The sequence below is a fragment of the Panthera pardus genome, unplaced genomic scaffold (assembly GCF_024362965.1).
Source record: "Panthera pardus isolate Hobbes unplaced genomic scaffold, ASM2436296v1 HiC_scaffold_13, whole genome shotgun sequence".
Lineage (NCBI taxonomy): Eukaryota > Metazoa > Chordata > Mammalia > Carnivora > Felidae > Panthera > Panthera pardus.
Genome location: NW_026526688.1, coordinates 78,507,496 through 78,528,706, shown reverse-complemented (window position 1 = coordinate 78,528,706; position 21,211 = coordinate 78,507,496).

Sequence of the window (21,211 nt, the reverse complement as noted above, 5' to 3'; positions counted from 1 at the left end):
AAATGAAGAACACTTTTGGTGTCACTCTACTTCTAAAATAGGTAATAAAGCTGCCTCCATAAGATTTATTATTATTATTCCAGGGATGTAAATTGGATAAAATAGGGAGAAGAAGCAACAAATATGAGGCACATCCATTATTACTTAACCAAGGGAAGTTGGACACTGCCCTGAAAAAACCAGCATCAAAAGCGTAAAACAAAAGCATGCACTGACATTGCTTTATGGTCCTTGGATGGTTATCTCGGCTCTCCTGCATGCAGTGTATTGCTGACAATATGTTTTTCCAAATTTTTATTTCACTCTAAAGATAGTCCCGGAAATAAGTTAATCATTTCTTCTGGAAGAAATTGAAATTAATGTTACTCTTGAGGATCGGGAGAGAGCAGGTGAAACCCGGAAAACATAATGTGCTTCATATGGTCGGGAATCCAATACCAAACCAATCATGTTTTGGCATCTGAAATTAAATCTTATTGTTCCTATTTGTAATAGTGTTTCCTCTCCTATACTGCCTCTGTGCCTTGAATAAATGAGGGTGCTCACAGTTGAACTGATTGCTATGGTTACAGGCAATCTGTGTTACATCTCAAGGAAGTGAAAAAAAGGGTAGTTTAAGGTAAACATTACCTCTCTCTTAGAGAGGACAATTCTCTCACAACTGTACTCCTGACTCAGGCTTTTGTTGAAAATATATAAAGAATGCATTAAGGCTCAGGTTCTTGCCAACCCTCCTGCCCCACTCATAAAGGCGTACCCTTGATGCCCAATCCTATTTTCACCTCTAGAGGACCAGCTACCTTGGTTTCTGGAGTTTGGAGGCTAGGAGCAGGTTTAGAGTTGCAGACACAAAGAAATGTGTGAGACCTGTAAAGTTATATTTATTATTATAACGTATTTGGTAAGAACTGGTATTGTTATTGGCACCGACCAACTGAGCCCTAATACTTCCGTTGTTGCAATAGCTAACACTAACAGCATTGGTACTTACAGTGGTGCATGCCTTTTCACAGCCATGCCTCTGTCCCCAGTGCTGGATGGGGAGTTGGGCCTTTCTGCTCCGTGGGTAAAGGGCTGGTCTCCAGGCAGTCTGTTTAGTTGGGTTCACCTCTCAAGCATGTATTGAGAGACTACTCCTGGCCAGGTGCTCTCCTGGGCTCTAGAAATGCGAAAATGAATAGGTCTTTTTCCTCTTGGAGAGTTGTCAGATAATCAGTATCTTTCCAAAGATGAAGAGTGGGCTATGAAAGACTTCTTTAGAGGAGTTTTGTTTTGTTTTGTTTTGGTTTGTTTGTTTAGGTTTTCCAAAGGACTTGACTGGCTGACAGCAGTTTTTCTGTTAAGAGAAAGGTTGCAGGTGTAAGACACCATAATTGGCTCTAGATGTTTTAATGATCCTACAGGCTCAAGCTAGAATCCTATTTCTTACTCGATACATTTTTCTACGTATTTTAGCCCATATTTCATGTTTCCATGTGTCTCTCCTTTTAGTTTATTTTTTCCTTTGTTCTCTTTTTGCCTTCTTTAAGATATATTTATAGATGATTTTAACCCCATTTTCTCTCTTAGTTTAGATAATTCCTTGATAATTATAGCTCTGTTGAAATTGGAATTGAAATAGGGAAATTAATGTTGTAATTCATTACTAATGAGTTCATACTTTTCTTTGCATAAGAAAGATATTAATGGCATGAACTAAGCTGACTGGCTTTGCTCTCTGGAAGGAAGAGGTTTTATTTCTTGGTTACAAATCCAGCTTTGGGCAAATGTTTCTGTTTTGCACAAAGCATATTTTAAGCCTGATTCTGTTGTGCAGGAGGTGATCCAAGGAAAGCTCAGTGTTTGAAGTAAATTGGTCAGTCCCAGATCTTGATTGAGCTTTATTCATTCTTCTTCTGTTGGTTTACAGTGGTCTGGTCTGTTCGCTAGCAAAATATCAGTATTTAAACGAATATGGACAGAGAATCTTGCTGTTCTGACAGTGAACGACAAGAAGCCATCAAGAACTGGACACATATTCCAGAAATTTAGCTTCCATTTCAGAAGTCAGAGATTTTTTTTTAAGTTTACTTATTTAATTTGAAGGTGCGGGCAGAGAGAGAGAGAGAGAGAGAGAGAGAGAGAGAGAGAGAGAATACCAAGCAGGCTCTGCACTGTCAGTGCAGAGCCCAATGAGGGGCTTGACTTATGAAACAGATCTTGACCTGAGCCAAAATCGAGTTGGATGCTTAACTGACTGAGCCATCCAGGAGCCCCAGAATTTAAAGATTTTTAAAGAGCTACCTAGGAGAATTTTAATATTGATGTAAGAATTTTCAGCACATTTAACATTCATGCCAGTTACCTTCCTTTGCCAAAGTGGAATACTTTTTCTTTCTTTCTTTCTTTCTTTCTTTCTTTCTTTCTTTCTTTCTTTCTTTCTTTCTCTCTCTCTCTCTCTCTCTCTCTCTCTCTCTCTCTCTCTCTCTCACACACACACACACACACACACACACACAAATACTATCAAGCATCTTATAAAGCAACCCAATGTGAAATTTACTCCTGGCTAGTCTACATGAACGGAAAGTAGTTGGCAGGGATTCACTTCCAAGGAAGCTTTATAGAGATGTTTGGCTTTATGGGACAAAATTTTCAGGGAGGTTTGCGGAAATGATCGAAGATTGGGCATAATGGCTTGGTGGGTATTGAAGCAACTATGAGGAGACATTTAATATAATATGAATAATAATGTAGCATTTAACAGTCCCCAAACATCAACACAGGAGAAATCTATATTAAGCGCCTGAAGTTATATATTAGTTTCCCAAAATGAGCTCTTGAGCTGTGCCCTAGCTGTTTTAAAATTAAAACGGAAATAGTGCGTCCCTTCTTCATTATTTCATTGCTTAAGCCGGGAGGACTTAGATGCCTTCCTTGAATATGGAATTCTTTCCAACACTCCAACAAATTGAAGGAGATTATGGGTTTGGTGTGCATGCTGGTCAACCAGCCGTATCCTCTACAGGTTCTTTTAAATATTTTGTTTTTCTCCAGAGATTTTATTTCTGACTCTCAATTTATAATGTGGACATTGGCTAGGTATCCCCAAATTGAGAGTAGGTAGCTGAAATATTCTAAAACAGGCAAACAAAAAAAGAAGCCTGAGCTGTTTTGTTTGTTGGTTTGAAAGGGGGATTGTTTTATGTTTTCCACCAAACACTCCCCATTTTCCTCATCCCCTGAGTAGCCATAAAGGGTGACTTTCTCTTTATAAATTAGATGCGTGTCTTAAAACTTAATTAAATACCCATGCAAACTAGGCTTTTTCTTTTAAAAAAAATTTTTTTAATGTTTACTTATTTCTGAGGCAGAGAGAGACAGAGCATGAGTGGGGGAGGGTCAGAGAGAGAGGGAGACACAGAATCAGAAGCAGGCTCCAGGCTCTGAGCCGTCAGCACAGAGCCCAACGCAGGGCTCAAACTCACAAACCGTGAGATCATGACCTGAGCCGAAGTCGGTCGCTCAACTGACTGAGCCACCCAGGCGCCCCACAAACTAGGCTTTTTCTTCTTGGTTTTATGTATGTACTATTTCTTTAATCTTTCCTTTTTTGGTTTCACTTGCCTCTGCAATCATGTATAAAACCAGAATTCCAATCAATTTTTAATGGTGTCATTTTGACGAAAGGACAGAATCCTACTTTTCATATAGCTGTTCTTTTTCTTTAAGTTTTATTCATTTATTTTGAGAGAGACAGAGGTAGCATGAGTAGGGGAGGGACAGAGAGAGAGAGAGAGAGAGAGAGAGAGAGAGAGAGAGAGAGAGAATCCCAAGCAGGTTCCATGCTGTCAGCACAGAGCTCAAACTCACAAACTGTGAGATCATGACCTGAGCGTAAACAGTCCGCCGCTTAGCCCACTGAGTCACCCAGACGCCCCTCATGTAGCTATTCCTAACAGCTAAGTCTTTGAGTAACACATTCATAGAAGAGACAGTTCTGTTAAAAAGGTACTTAGAGACCAGACAATAGATTAAAATTCTAGAATTGAAACTTCCATTAGATGTCTGACAAGGTGGTAAACTTTTCCAGGTCTCTGTTTTCTCATTCTGACAAATGAGAATGTTGTGCGAGATGTTTTTGCATTTTTAAACCCTATTCTATGGTCTGGAGATTTATAATCCCCAGATAGTGATTAAAATAATTAAAATTCTCTATTCTTAATCAAAGCACTATCACTATATTAACTAAGATGTTAGAAGGATACCTTTATGAAAGGAATATTCTTAATTCAGTCAATCTAAGGCTTTCAAGAATTTCACATTAATATTTCAAATTGAAGAGCCATTCACTTCAAACTAAAAGAAAACATTTCTAAAAGGGCTGTGGTGAGTAGTATTTGGAATTTGTGGACATCTGGAATGAATCCTCTTCCACCTTTTCATTGCTCTTCTTCCCACCCCAGGAATCCCAAAGCCAGCATGCTCTTGAACTTTGTATTTCTGGCCTGTAAATACATAGGTAATGGAGTCAGAGTATTCACTCTGAAACTCCCATGATCATAAGATTTTTGAAGTATTTTTTATAACAACAACAAGGACCCATCTCTATTAAAAATAATATTTTAAAAGAGCACTATAGAATTTTTAAAAGAGATATCTTAAATCAGTAATTATTGTTAAAGGAAATCTTAAAAGCTGATAGTAAAATACGTGGCCTCTATTTGCTAGAACAGAATTCCTTGCATTATAATATTTGGAAAAAAAGAAAATCTGGTTTAGTTTACACTCATATTCAAAAAGTGTTCATTTGTAACCTTCCATGTGCCAGGTGCCCTGGCAGTGGCTTGCTTGATTTTCATCTAGTTTAATACTAACAGTGATACTATAGACAAAAACCAAAAAGTATTATATATGTTTTTTTTCAGATTATGAAAGTGAGCATCAGTAAATTTACTTGCCCAAGGATTTAAATTGAGTCCTTTGGCTCTAACTATCAAAAACAACCATCATCTGAATAGCTTTTTCCTCAAGAAATTAAATTGTTCAAGTTCTCATCATTACTAATTGTATGCTAACTAAGTATTATCTAAGGGAAACTTTACACTAAAAAAGACAAATAATTCAGAATATCAAACAGCCAGATGATCTCTTGCAATTATAGAAGTTGTATGTAAATGGATTCATTTGTGTGGGCACTCTCCTTATGGGTTTGCCCAAGCCATAGTAATTTGCTTAGCTGCCCTTTTTTTTGATAATGTAAAGATAAACATCAACCCATATCTCAGCAATTACTGGATTAAATAAATCCATATCAATTTGGATTTATCTTTAGACCACTATGGAAAATACTACAATTATTATACAGTTGATCGTTGAACAATGTGTAGACTCCCCCATACAGTCAAAAATCTGCATATAACTTTTGACTCCCCCCATAAATGAATCCTATGACTGGAAGCTTTACTGATAACATAAATGGTTGATTAACACATATTTTGCATGTGATAATGTATTATAGATTCTTATAATAAAATAAGCTACAGAAAATATCATTAATAATATCATAAGGAGGCAAAAATACATTTATATTACTGTACTGTATTTATTAAAATTTTTAAATGTTTATTTTTGATAGAGGGAGAGTGCATGTGGGGGAAGGCAGAGATAGAGGGAGACACAGAATCTGAGGAAGGCACCAGGCTCTGAGCTGTCAGCTCAGAGCCCAATGTGGTGCTCAAACTCACGAACCATGAGATCATGACCTGAGCTAAAGTTGGAGGCCTAACCAACTGAGCCACCCAGGTGCCCCTAGTACTATACTGTATTTGTTGAAAAATGTCTGTGTTTAAGTGGACCAGTACAGTTAATGTCCTTGGTGTTCAAGGGTCAACTGTAGTTTTATATTTTGAGAGATCAGCTCATCTTGGATATTGAAAGTTGTATGATATTAAATCTATGTCTTGGAACATGGTAAAGTTGTTATAGAAGATGTGTTTGTCTACTTTTCAAAGTTCAAAATAAGGAAATATTTTTTTCTGATTTACATGAAAAAGTTAATAAAGCTTTACAATTTTAAAATCTCTTTTAACAAAGAACTCAGAAATCAGTGCCAAAGTTCCTCCTTTAACATCCAAAAATGTCCAAAAGAGTGGGCCCTAGATTGATTTGCTTCTCTTTAAGCCTGTCTGATTGATTAATGAGACATTTTCAAAGGGAGAAATGTCTTGCTGTGTGGTTTTTCCGGGCCCTGCCTGGAGGAAGTAAACCTTGGAGGGAGCGGTTTATCAGAAAGAAGAATGAAGGTTTTCACCAGCCTTGTGTCTACTATTCAGCACCTTCTTGATCACTGGAACCAAAATGCTGGGAAAACCTGGATACTCTGATGTGGACATGCAGGGCCATATGCTCACTGTCTAGTCAGAAGGGAATAATCCTTTTCCTTGTATCCTCATGCAGAGGCATGGACCACCAGTGTGATGGGAAGAAAACAAGTTACAACTTAAAAAACAAAACAGAAACAGATACCTTAATTAAATGTGATTTAATAGAAAGAAATTCATATTCATTAGCATACCATAATTGTAGCTTATTTCCCTGCCAGCAAGAAAACTGATCTCAAGCAAAGTTTACCCATTCAAGAAGACTGAATGTACTCTTATCCTTGACTGATTGCAACTTGGATTGAGATGAAGCTTATTCATCAAAAAACCTCAGCTAAGACGGTAATCTTTCCATCTTTTCAAATACCTGCCTGATGCTTCATAGGGTGACCTCATAAAAGTTTGATCCTCTACATACATATTTCTGTATCCCAAAGGACTGTGGGAAACAAGAATAAACCAAGATATCTCTTACTTTCATTGAAATCTGAACAGGAAAGATTTGAAGGAATACCACTCTTTCTGGGTCTTTTCAGGGAATCAAAGAAAGAAAACAAAACAAAAACAAAAACACATACCTCTAGGTTCAGTCATCCTCCTGTTTAAATCTCTGAGAATGGCCTCACTGATCTCCCCTATTCCCCAGGAAACACCTGCCCCTCCAGTTGGCTCTTTGTTGGTTAATAACAGTGTGTCAAGGGGAAATAGCATTTCCTCTGTGTTAGATGTTTCTTTGTTAGAGCTGTATCACGTTTAGGCATTTTTCTTTCATTTCTTTTTTTTTTTTTTTTTGATGGAGGAAAAATGCAGGATGATGAGAAAGCACTGATTGACATCACCAGATTACCTTTGAATTATAAAGCCATTCCAGTCGGATCACTAAGGCTTGAATATGCCTTAGGCTCAGAGACTTAATTGGAGTTTTCTCTTGCAGTTCCATTTTCTTCTTGAAGGGTTACAGAATTAGAGCTAATAGATAGAGAAAGGGTATTCCAGAACATTACATTTAATTTGGTGAGATTGTCCATTTTGTAATATTCATGTCTTTCAGCCCCTTCACGTGCACTTCTGTTGATGCTTCAGTTGTTTTTTTTTTTTGGGGGGGGGTGTGATGCACATAATTCCATTATCAAATTTACTTTCTTTCCCCTACAATGTCTTTTCCATTTTGGAGTTGTAGGAGATTATGCTCATTTTTGTTTTTAAACTACATAATCATTGGTTTGGGGGTAATAATGCTTACAAGTATACTTTTTTAATATAGCAAAACTTTGGTATGATGGTATTTACCAAAAACTTCTTGGGGACTGTAAGAATGAAGATTTACACCCAGTAGGTTCCCTTTCATCCCTTTGTTTCCAGTGACATTTGAAGCCCCCAGCTTATAGTTATTAATCACATTGCTGATGGCTTTGTCTTTCAACTACTCTCCCTCTACTATAGATTCTGTGGTCATCTTTATTCCATACAGAGGAATGAGGAATTTTTGTGATGCAGTAACTTGAAGTTCCAAGTGATTGAAAAACACAAAGAAGAATTAATGAATCTAGGTTAACGTAACACAATAAATAGTTTCTTTTTTTTTAAGTTTCTTTTTTTTAAGTTTATTTATTTATTTTGAGAGAGAGAGGGAGAGAGAGAGAGAGATCCCAAGCAGACTCCATGTTGTCAGCACAGAGCTTGATGTGGTACTCAAACTCACAAACCATGAGATCATGACCTGAGCCAAAATCAAGAGTTAGATACTTAACTGACTGAGCCACCCAGGTGCCCCTCTTTTTTTTTTTTAATGAGGCAAAAATAACTAATTTTCCTCCAAAATAAATTGGGTCAAAATGACAAAAGGATCAAAATATAGAATTCATGAGTTGGCCTGGAAAATACAAAGACAGACCAATAAAAATGAAGACCTGATCCCTGTCCTCATGGAACTTATGGTGTAAGGGGGGAACATACATTACTCAGATAATTACAAAAAACAATTATCTATAAACACAATAAGTGCTACAAAGGAAATCACGAATTAAGAAGGATTTTTTATATTTTAAAATGACTGAGAAAATCAAAAGAAGAAGAATGTTCTGTGACATGTAAAAATTATATAATATTTCAAATTTCACTGTCCATAACTATGGTTTAATCTGAATGCAGTCATCCTCATTTGCTGATGTACCATGTATGGCTCCTTTTGCATTTTAGTGGCAGAGTCGAGAAGTTGTCACAAAGACAAAATGGTTCACAAAGCCTAAGACATTTACTATCTGGCCTTTTACAGAGAAAGTTTATAGACCCCTGTTCTAAGGGAATGAATTAAAAGTTGGTTTTGTTCCCGTGGTCAAGGAAAACCTTGGTTGCAATACTCATAAAAATAGAGTCCCTAGAGGTTGTAGACCTTACTTCTATAGAAATTGCAAATACTACAAGAACTGAATAAATGGAAATAGAAGAAAATTAAGGGAATTTTTCGGGAAATCCGGTTTGATCAAGGAAGAAACCAAGGCTATATATTTGTGTTATTTTAATAAATTTGCACTTTTTTTCTCCTAAACCTTTTTATCTACCTATCTGAATGTGTGTGTGTGTGTGTGCATATATATATATATATATATATATATATATATATGTACATTTACATATATGTATAATGGAGTCTAATTTTGACTTTTTATTTCTCACTTATAAGGTTCAACCTCTAATAAGTGAAATTGGTTAGCAACTGTTAGATATTACCAGTCTCACTGAATCATTATTTAAATATGCTTATGGTTATGCCATTTGTTGGTTTTAACTTAATGAAAGGAAAGTATGAGAAGTTAGAGAAATGATATAAATATCGATTTTGGAGTCATGGGTCTAAATAACCTTCAACAAGTTATCCTCTTTTAGCTTTTATTTTTTTTTTACTCTGAAATCAGTATATCATTACCTCATATTGTTATGAAGATTAGATAACGCATCTAAAATGTTTGTCACCGTGCCTAGTACCTAGACATGCACCTTAAATGTGTTATTTTTATTGTCATTATCATCACCTTTACACTAAGCTTCTTGAAGTCGGGAACATGTCTCATTTGTCTTTAAATTCCCATTGTCTATTACATAGTAGGGGCTCAAATTTGTTAAGTGAATAAGCTATATTTATCACTTATATTTCAAAACTTCTGTAAAACAATTTTTCTTTATTTAAAAATAATAGTATCTGAATTCTAAAGAACAAAAGCAATATTTGGCTTTTGGCAACACTTGCAGAGAAATAACATATTAAACAGGTCATTAGAATATAAGAAGTTAGGGGTTCCTGGCAGGCTCAGTCAGTGGAGCATGAGGCTCTTGATCACAGTGTCATGTGTTCAAGTCCCACATTGTATGTTTACTTAAAAACAAAATAAAATCTTATAAAAAAAAAAAAAAGAATAGGGGTTCCTGGATTGCTTAGTTGGATAAACATCCCATTCAGTTTTGGCTCAGGTTTGTGGGATCAAGACCCATGCTGGGATCCTCAATGACTGCTTGGGATTCTCTCTCACTCTCTATTCCCCTCCTCCACTCATGTATTTGTGTACATGCTTTCTCTCTCAAAATAAATAAACTTAAAAAAGAAAAAGAACATAATAACTGAATTAAAATCTGCACTAGAGCTTTGTAAATGCAGAATTGATGCTGAAAAAAATCAAATCAGTGGGGTGAAGAGGAAATTGTGAGAAGTTCACCAATGCATATTTTTATGCAAAGAAATGAAAGTGATGAGATCAAGACACAATAAATAAGAAAGTCAAACTTCAGCTACTGATAATACCTGAAGGAGACAACAAAACAACTGGGAATGAAACAGTTATCAAAGATATACTGGATGAAAAATGTTTCGAGCTAAAGAAGTATCCATTGAGCTTGCTTATTTCTATTTTTTAGTTCTTCCTGTAACCCTCAGATCTTTCTACCTTGCTTATCTTACTTGTACAAACACATAAAAGTTTCTGAGACTTGGTTATGCAATAGGAGTATAGCTTTCATAATTTTGGAATAGCTGGGATGCTTTTAAATTTTATTTGTATACTGAGAACAAACTGAGGGTTGATGAAGGGTGGGAGGGAGGGGAGGGTGGGTGATGGGTATTGAGGAGGGCACTTTTGGGATGAGCACTGGGTGTTGTATGGAAACCAATTTGACAATAAACTTCATATATTGAAAAAATAAATAAATAAATTTTATTTGTATAAAAGCCAATCCAAGTTTAAACACAGATAACTAAATTCTTACCTAGGTTGATTTAAAAATTTGAGTTAAGTTTGAATTAAATTTTAACTAAAGCATTAGATAAAGCATTGCTTAAAGATGGATAGTAGTGGTAAAATGTGTGTCCCATTTAGGCATCTAAAATATTAACCATGAAAGTCATTAATGAAGCTTGATAATACATATGAGCTTAATAAAATATCTGTTTAACAACACTTCCTAGCTTGGGAAAAGGTAGGCTATAAAGGTGAATAACACAAAATTCTTGCCATCAGAGAAACTGATAACATGGTTGGAAAGAAAAATGTGTGCAAGAATAAATAAATGAACAAAGAAAGGATCATTAGAAGTATAAAACATGGTTTGAATATGTAATAAGAAGATTCAAAATTTCAGAATAGACTATTAGTTATATGAAAGGGGCCATTTTAAAGCATCAGTCAGGGTTACAATTGATTCAAAAAAATTCTTTAGGTTCTGGAGACCTGAAATGACTTTGATAAAAAGAGCTGATTTAAACCTTGTCACAGTGGAACTGTTGTTTTTGGATCATTGTTATCTATCTTGGAATGGAGCCATTTGATCTGTTTCTCCTCTGATTCTACCTCTTCTGGGCTCTCCCTTCCTCTTCATCATCATAATAATATCTGTCATTTATTAGATTGTTTTTAAAAGTAGTGGCTAATATTTGCATATTCACTATTCTGTGCTGGGTACTATCTCAAGTGTATAATTTAATAATCCACATGCTTTACTCAACAATCCTCGTAACAGCCTGAGGAAGTAGATACTATCTGTATTACCATTTTTCAGATATGGAAACTGAAGCAAAGAGAATTCAAATAACTTGTCCAAGGTTGCAACTTAAAAATGGTAAGGCTTGGATTTGAACCCAGGCAGCCTATCTCTAGACTTTGCGATCTTAATTGTTATGCTGCACTATGACCAAGCCCTGCAATTGGTATTATGGTAATCTTAATAAGAACCTGCCAAGATAGAGATTATTATTTTTATTTTCACAGGTTAAAACTGAATACTCATTGAATCTCTTAAAGTCATAGCGTTAGTAAGTGACAAAGCGGGACACAAACCCAAACCCAGGTTTGGATAAATCCAGTGCCTATTTTCATTATCTAGTATTATCTTTTATTAGATTTTAGATAAGACACCCTCTAAGCAAGAATTTCAACCTAAACAAAAAATTCATATAGTATGAATATGTAATATAGATAGGTTATTTTAGAGAGATGATTTTCTTATAGGAGATCTATTTTTAAACAGATTTTCAAAAGCAGATATTTATGGGTAGAAATACATTTAATACTTGATAACAAAGACTTTTGCTTATAAATGCAGGATTGAAAAAGGCACATGTTTCTTAGCTTGCTCTTAAAGAGGACGATTAAGAACAACAACAACAAAATTCATCTTAATATGTTATACCACACTCAACTTCAGCTACAGTAATTTTAGAGCAAATGAACTGTTAGACTTTTTACTATATTCTGTTATCTGATATTAGAAAACTCCCTTGTATAAGTGACATATACAAATAAAGGGAATTAGCATTTAAATCACCAGATCAAGTCTAACAAAGCTTGTATATATTCATAGGAGTGGTTTCCATGAAGAATAGAGTGTTGCATCAAGAAGATAATTGGACCAGTGTTCTTGAATCTTGTGTAGGTGATTTTGACAAGAAACCTTCATGTAGATTTGAAACCAATGACCTAGGAAGATGTGTGCTTTGAGTTTTTCCAGAGACAATGAAGTATGTAAGCTGTCATCATTTTCGCTTGGAGGCTACTCGTGTCATGGACTACCCATTTGTATGACAGCTAGCTGACATTAAGTTATCTGTGGTGAACTGGATGAAACCAACTGGTCTGCCATACAGAATGATCCTTTAGTTTCACATTTTGGTCATCATTTTTCTAACTGACGGATCTGTTTAATTAATCTCCCAATTTGGTTTATTCACCTTGGCTATTTTATGTGATTATGAATAAGTTTTTCAATCTCAACCGTTTTTTATGGATAAAAAAAGCAACATACTACTTTTGCTTTTATTTTGTGTCTTTGAATAGCAATTTGAATTACCACTTTTTTTGAAGTGTCAGGTAAAAGTGTTACAAAAGGATTTTTTTTTTTAAGAAACCACAGTTTGCCTGTTCAAGTTTGAGCCAACTCAAGTTCTTTGGGTAAAAGCCAACTCAAAATAGATCTCCAGTTCCTGACATGAAAACAGCATATAAAGGTAAGAAATTTAAGACCACCTAGTGATTTTTAATATCACAGGGAAAAGTTTAGTTGATTTTTGCTATCTTTTTCCCTTTAGAAAAAGATTTAAAATGCTAATAAAACCCAGTCCAGTCTTCCTTTGAGAATGAAAAAGGAAATGGGGGCACGGTACTCATTTAATGATGGATATATGAAAATGACAGCATCTTAGGGAACAAGAGAAATGATGTAAATCTTTTAAAATGAGGATATTAAAGACTTTTTCTTGACATGCTAAAGGCAATGTGTACCGGGAATAATTATAATGCCTACAAGAAGGTAAAAAGCTAACTTGGTTTGCTGGAATAAGTATTATTGGGATGTACCTTTTTTTTCTGATGGGCTCAAATAAATGACTAAATATATGCTAAATATTGATTTTTTAAAAATACACATTTTTATTTACTAGATGGTTCTTTTTTGAAAAGATTATATGTGCCTTCCCTTCTTGGAACATTTTGTTTATTCTATTTTTTTCCTTCCTAGTTTCACAATGCCATTGGTTTACTCCCACTCTTCCTCCATCTCACGTGTTCCCAATACACAGAGTTTTGTGATGCCCCTCATTAAACACAACACACGGTTATGTAGATTGGAGGTTCAGTTGTTCTAAGTACCGTTTTTGTAGCATTACGGATATTGCTAGTCTTTTGTGTGGGGTCTCTGAGATCTGTGCTTGTCTGAGCTTTTGCGCAATCTGTCATGATCTTAAAGATGGTAAAACAGGAAGAGAAAAAATTTGAACTAAATTTCAGCTATTTAAAAGCAAGTGCTTTTCATGTCCTTAACTTCTATCTGAAAAATTTCCTATTTAATCTTGCCCTTGGGGCGCCTGGGTGGCTCAGTCGGTTAAGCGTCCGACTTCAGCTCAGGTCACGATCTCGCAGTCCTTGAGTTCGAGCCCCGCGTCAGGCTCTGGGCTGATGGCTCAGAGCCTGGAGCCTGCTTCGGATTCTGTGTCTCCCTTTCTCTCTGCCCCTCCCCCGTTCATGCTCTGCCTCTGTCTCAAAAACAAATAAAACGTTAAAAAAAAAATTAAAGCTTGCCCTTGATTTCACTCTACCTAAAAATTCCCTTAAGACCAACTCGTAGTTGTAAAGTTAAAAAAAATAACAAACATGATGATGACATAGTTACTCTTAAAAAAAGGAGCAGAGGTTATTGAATACAAAATATTTAGTGTACTCTCTATGCAAAATTGTAGTCTTACTTTGTCCTACAATATGTGCCACATTTTTCTGTGAGTTGGCATATTCAGTTTTAGGTGGTGCCTAAAACATGAACAGGTAATGTTGATAAATAAGCTTGAAATCACACTCCAAAATTAGATGAAGAGCTCATGTAACCCATTTATGCTGGAGGAACCAGGGAATGAGAAGAAGGTACATACAAGGAACAGTGCTCACTACTATTCCTGTGCGCATTCAGGATTTGCAATTGGTGGAGTGGCCAGATCAGGGGAGGGCTGACAACTGCTCTCCCATCCCTCCTACTTCACAGCAGATTTTGTAGGTTTAAGTTTGCATTGTATCAGAGCTTCGCTAATTGTTATTTCTAGCTGAATAGCACTCAGCTTGACCCAGGTGTGAGTACATTAGAAGGGAACAGAGGCAGGGTGTAAACAGAAGAGCATCATTATTCTTTCAATTTGCATATGTGTAATAATTACACACTTTGGGAGGAGAATTGGAAGGAACATTATTATATTCCTTTGTGAGTGCTTCTCAATTTTCTTACTTCTAATAGGTATACTCTTTCACCTTTGGAAAATTCTTGATGCCATAACTCTTTATCCTTTGCTTTCCTTTGGGATATAATTATTGGCAGTTGACAAAACTTTCACATTGGATTTCAAGTTGAAGAAAGTCATTTAAGTAAGCTTAACCAATGTACTCACTTTCACTAAATATTTTTTAATTAGTTATTTCAATAAAAAGGCCCATGTTTAAAATATTATCAATGAACTGTCATACATTAGCCAGAGAGATTCTCCCTGGCATGAGTCCAGGCTTGTCTTTACAAGTGAAAAGAGAACATTTTGTATTCTACCTGCCAGGTGAGAATCTGAGTCATACCTCCCAAACTGGTGTTTTTGGAGGCAGAGAGCCAAAGAGAAATTTAAAATGTAGCAGTTTTTCCTTCTTAATATAATGCATAAAATATTGACAGAATGTGTAATATGGATGGTTTTTAATTTCAAGTTCTGGTTATAAAGTTCTAATAAACGATCGAGAAGAACACTAGCTAATTTAGAACATAATTCTTGGAGGAGTGTGTTATGCCCCAGGGCTTTGGCTTTGGAGAGACCTTTGACAATATTTAGCATTTCTTCATTGAAACTATTGAATAGCACAATCTCAGTAGCTTTGTGTTAGGATATTTCATTTTGTAAAACCATTCCTTCTCTTATTAGCATTCCCAAGCTTTTATAGTGGTTATAGGATATGATTGGATTAATAAAAGGTTTTCTAGAAGACTACTCAATTCATTAATAGAATTTTTGTCATAAAAATTAGCATTTAAAAAATTGTATTTTGAAACAATTGAACATAATGAATGAGTTAAATAGAGTATGTATTTTTAAACTAACGTTTTGTTATGGTTTTGAAATTCAAAACTTCACTTTTTTGAAGTAATAATGCATTTGGTGAGTCTGTTGCTTAAATTATTTACTATTCTTATCCATGCTATAATCAAACTTCAACAGTTAAAAATATTCGTACTGCTATTCACTATTATTATGGGAGTCTCAGATTCCCATATAAACTGTATAAACACCTAATTCTTCCTGTTTTCATTGTGATACTACTAATCTAATTCCAGTTGCAGTATGTGCTTTTTTCCAACACTACCAAGCAATTAACTAAATTCTGATACTAACCACCTGGGGACGGCATTAGATCCCACAGGTTAAGAGCTCAGTCTCCTAAGATGCTCCCGCCCCCTACCTTCAGACACAATTACAAGTCCTGGTTGTCACCTGTGCTCCTGACTAACTGGCTACAGGTCAGAAGTCTCAACAGCTCCCTCTTTGGGTTTGGCTAGTTTGCTAGAGGGTCTCACAGAACTCAAAGAAATATCTTAGTTATTAGATTGTGATTACTGGTTTATGATAGAAGGATGTAACTCGGGAATATCCAGGTGGAAGAGATGCATAGGAAGAGGTGTGGGGGAAAGGATGGAGCATCCATGCTCTCCCAGCACACCTCTCTCTCAACACCTCTGTAAGTTTACTAATGTGGAAGCCCTCCCAACACTGTACGTTTGGGTTTTTATGGAGGCTGCATTACATAGGCACAATGGATTAAATCATTGGCCATTGGTGATTGGACCTCTCTTCTGGGGGAGGAGTTTAGGCAGAGTTGAAAGTTCCAACCCTGTAATCATAAAGGTTGGTTACAAGGGCAAGCAGTCACCATCCTTGGGTGCTTCCTAAAGGTCACCTCACTAATACAACCAAATACACCTTTATCATTCTCATCACAGGAAATTCCAAGAGTTTTAGGAGCTGTGTGCCAGAAACTGGACAATGACAAAATATATATTTATCATAAATTACACCATCACAGGTACTTCGGCCCACACTTATTTATTCTTCTTTAGAAATCTTATTTCAACTCAAACATCACAGCCCAGTAAGGAATCAAGTTTGTTTTCCATTGTCTGCATCAATGACAGATCATTCTTCTCAGGTTCTGTAATTCTTGCCCTGGTTAAATTGTAGGCTCCCTATCGCCTATAGCTTTAGACCAAGAATTGGCCTGCCCTTCAAAGTCTTCTATTACATGACCCCACTCTACTCGTCCAAACTTGACTCTTGTGACTCTTCCACAGGAAACACAGACCTTCAATAAAGCAAGCTATTCACTGCCCTTAGAGTATCATATATACATCTGTACATGCATACTTCTGGTCTACATTTTCCCCAGCCTTCATCGTGCTTCCTCTCCCTTTACGTATTCTTATCACCTTATTAAATTCAATTCAAAAACCACTTTTTTCTCTATTTATCTTCACATGAATTCTGCTCCTAGCTCTCCCTCTCCTCACTTTGGATTTCAGTAGCATTCACTGTTGACCCAATAACATTCACCAGGAAAAACATGAAACTTTAAATGTATCTTTTCTTTTCTTGGAGTCTAATAAGCTTCTTAAGGGCAAGAACTCTGTCTTACCAGTCTTATTCATATACTGCACACAATATCTGCTCCAGAAAAGGCACTCATGGTTTGCTTAAATGAATAAATAAATAAATAAATAAATAAATAAGAGTAGAGGAAGGAAAGAAAGGGGGGAAGGGTGCAAGGGAGGGGAAAAACGGAAAGAAAAAGAGGGTGATTGACTGATCTCTTGTGTCATCAGCAGAAAAGTAAATTTTTGAAAGATGAGGGCTATACCTTTGTGTCAAAGAAACCATAAATATACATCACAGAATTGTAAATGCTAAAATATTCATTCATTCAATAATTATCCAGTAAGTTACTCCTCTTCTGTCCTCCATGAGGGAATTTTTCCCTCTGTAATCATAGAAAGTACATCCCTGCTTTTCGCCTTATCACCTCAACATTTTGGAAAATAACATAGTTCCTCACTAGTTTTTGGAAGTCCATGTTAGCTATGTTGTCCATGTCCGTACCTGCATAAAAATGTTTTCCCTCAGCTAATATTCTCAGCATTAAATAATTTTAATTAAGACCTCAAATTAGAATTTCTGAATCATCTTCTAAAGTATACATCACACATAGTTAGATAGATTATGATTATGGATGAGTCATAGTTACCATAAGCATACAGATAAGGAGAGCCTCAAAATATCCCTAATCTCTCTGTGATGATAAATACCTCCCCTTCCAGTTCCAGACAACAGCAATCTAGGCCTATACTGAAGCATATTTACAAAGGATGTATATTCTTATCTTAGTGGGCTGGTTGTATGTTTTCATTCTATATATAAAATTCTACCTGTAAAAAAATGGTCAGAGATCAGGTAGATTGCTCTGAAATCTTTCCTACCAAACCTGTATACCATATCATAACAGTTAGAATACACTCAACAGAATGTAATAGAAAACTCGAACACAAGTAAGTGGTTGAAACATTATAGTGGCCATGTTGATTAGCTTCGCAGCTCAGTGATGGCTCTCTCCATGTTTCTGCATTGCTGTCCTAGCTGGGTTGGGTAGCTCATCTCTGCATTGCTAAAGCTCTAAGCATCACATTCTATTGATCAATGTCAGAGAAAAAGAAAGAACAATTTCTTCCCCTGGCATTAAAAAATATATTAAAAGTGAAGAATATTTTCCCACAAACATTTTCTATTAATTTTTTTCTTCTCCAATTAAAATCTGGGACCCATGTGAGCAGAGACGTTTCTGCTTTGCTCACTGCTGTTTCTCCCGGACCTAGTGTCTGCCATGTAGTGGGTATATATTTGTGGAATGAATGGATGAATGTATCTAGGTCTTATTGGCCCTGGATTGCATGCCCTTGCCCCAAACCAATCATAGACAAGGAAGATGAAACTCTATAACTGATTATGACCCTTCATAGTTTATCTGAATTAAATGGGGAAGGATAGACCCCAGAGCAAATTGTGGGCCTAACAGCAAGAAAAGGGGGCAAATGGCTATTAGGTTGACCCGCACATGGTCTTGGTAAATATCATAGCTAGCAATTTGCGGGGGGAAAGGGTATAAAAGTCAGTATTTGCAGTATGTTTTCAACAAAGTAGGTTAATGAAGAAAGAAGGAAGTAGGAGATAAAAAGTATAGAATATTTTTCCAGCCTAGGAAAGGAATGAAATATTGGATGCAGTAAGGTCACGGAGTCATGCAGCTTGAGATTGTCCAATTATTCTGTATCTTTATGTATTATCTATTTAAAGCTTTATATATGCCCAATGTAGTGTTGTTTATTTAATTAAACTTCATGGTAGAACTTTGTTTCGTTTGTCCTGTTTTTCAGATATTATCACAAATGCTCAATCATGTCATTAGGAGGTATTATCCAAAGTTACCTGGAGAAATAAACTGTTTCAAATATTTTACTTTTATTTATCTTCATCAGATTTTTTCTTTCTAGATTTAGGCCTGGACATCCTGCTTAAACTGTTTAAATCCTGAATCTGCTGCCCACTGTATTTGTTACAAGTTATTATTAGAGACTTTAGTTTTGGACATTGGACAATTAACCAGCAATCTTAGGTTTAATGGTTGAAATGATCAGTCTTTTAGCAAACTGCATTATCATTGACCTTGTAGGTTTTTTTAGCTCTTGTATACCTCCATCATGAAAGCTTTTACTAAAGACTTTTCTGCAAAATGGTAATCAGAGACTTCAGCAACATCCAGGTAAATTGATCCATCACAAACAGATAAAACAAACAGTATTTCCCCCTTTTAAATCTGTGGATGTGTCTAGAGAGTTTTGTTTTCATATAAGAAATGTTTTTGATAATCAGTCCTGAAATTCTGCAGTTTGCTAAATACACCTTGATAGAAATTTTAAAATCCATAGTCTCTTTGAATATCAGATCTTTGTCTGTTTTCTATTATGTATTTATTTCATTCTTTATGACTCCTCAAAGATTTCAAATTTGATTCAACAGTCATATTTGGTATTCTTTTAGAACTTTTGGAAAGATTTCAAACACATTTTGAAGGGCTCATTCTTCTCTTTTCTTTGGACTTTAAGGCCTCTTCACCAATACTTTGCTTCTGACAATCTGAGAATTAGTTTCCCTAATAACTAAGACAAAAGCCAATGGAAATAAAATAGTTCTCCCCTCATTGCCATGTATTAACAGGGTTCTGTCACTCCAATCTGAGGATTTCTTCCTTGAACATTCAGAATAAAATAGATGATATCCTGTAGTGATTAGACACATGTGCTTTAGAGCATGTCCACCTGGATTTAAGCCCTGGTTCTGCCACTTATTAGCACTGATCTCCTTGAGTCTGGATAATGAGGATAATAACTGTGTTGATTTCATAGTACTGTTATGAGCATTAAAGGAGATAATGTCCAAAGGATTCTTAGCATAATACTAGACACATTGCAATTGCTTAAAGATTGTAGCAGAACTGTCATGTTAAAGAAGATCTGGCATTGGAGAGGAGGAACAAAGTTTGGGGGAGGTTTCCAACATACGACAGAAATGCAGCAGTGCTAGGAGATCGAGTATTCTGCCAGTAATCAAAGTGTTGCTTGCACGGGACATTGCACATTGCTACTTTTGTATATGGCACTTGCTATTAGAATCTACTGCAGTAGTTTAAAACTCATGAAAAGGGATGACTACATCACTTTTGAGGGTGTGTAATCCCTAAGGAGTCAGTAAACTTATATGAGCTTTGACCTTTTTTTCCTGTAAGTGCTTGGGAAGTGTCAGAGTTTGTTTTCTGTTTTTTTTTTTTTTCTTTCCACCACCCCGCTCCCCTTGAGTTACCTCAGATGCCCTTTGGTGTGTTTGATATTTCAGGCACTACGCTTTGAGATATTCATTTTTTCTCCTCCCATTTATTCCCTCCCTTTATAAACATGAACTGTGGATCCCAGCCTGTATCTAAATGGGCTCTTTCCTTGTTGAGAGCATAGTAAGATCCATTGATCTCCAGGGTCTTCAAGTCCTCTGTGGCCAGTGTATTAAGGTGCACGCTGTGTGTTTTGTTCCCCTGTAGGACCCTGCCCAACTGGGTACTCTGCAGCTTAATTAACCTTGGAGATAGACAGTGAAGCATTTGTTTAGTTTGACATTGTGGGTTTGTCAGATTTTTTTAGGGGGAATGGTAAAAATAAACATGTTACAATAATTTATGTACAAGGATGTTTATTGCAACATTATTTGTAATGGTGAAAAATTGAAAACAGACTAAATGTTTATCAACCACAGAACGGTTAAACAAATTATGGCACATCTATAAGATGGAATACTAGCTAGACTTTAAAATAAATGAGGCAGATTTGTATGTAGTTGTATAAAAATTTTTCAGTACTGTTGAGTGGATAAAAGCAAATTGAAGAATATTGTGTATAGTATGATCTTGTTTCTGTGTGCGTGTGTCTGTGTGTGTGTGTGTATAAAACCGAGAATGCCCAGAGTGTAGTAATTAAACTGTTAATCGTTGCTACTTTTGAGCAGTGGGGTCTGGAGGCATATAAGGAGTGAAACTTTTGCTCTTATTTAACACACTTCTATCATGTTTGAATGATTCATGGTAAGCATGAAATCCTATGATAATTTAAAAATAAAACTAATCAACTAAAAGCTGATTTTTTTTTACTTTATCTGCATTAATTGTCAGTTGCTTATTGATTAAAAATTAAAGAGAAAATAT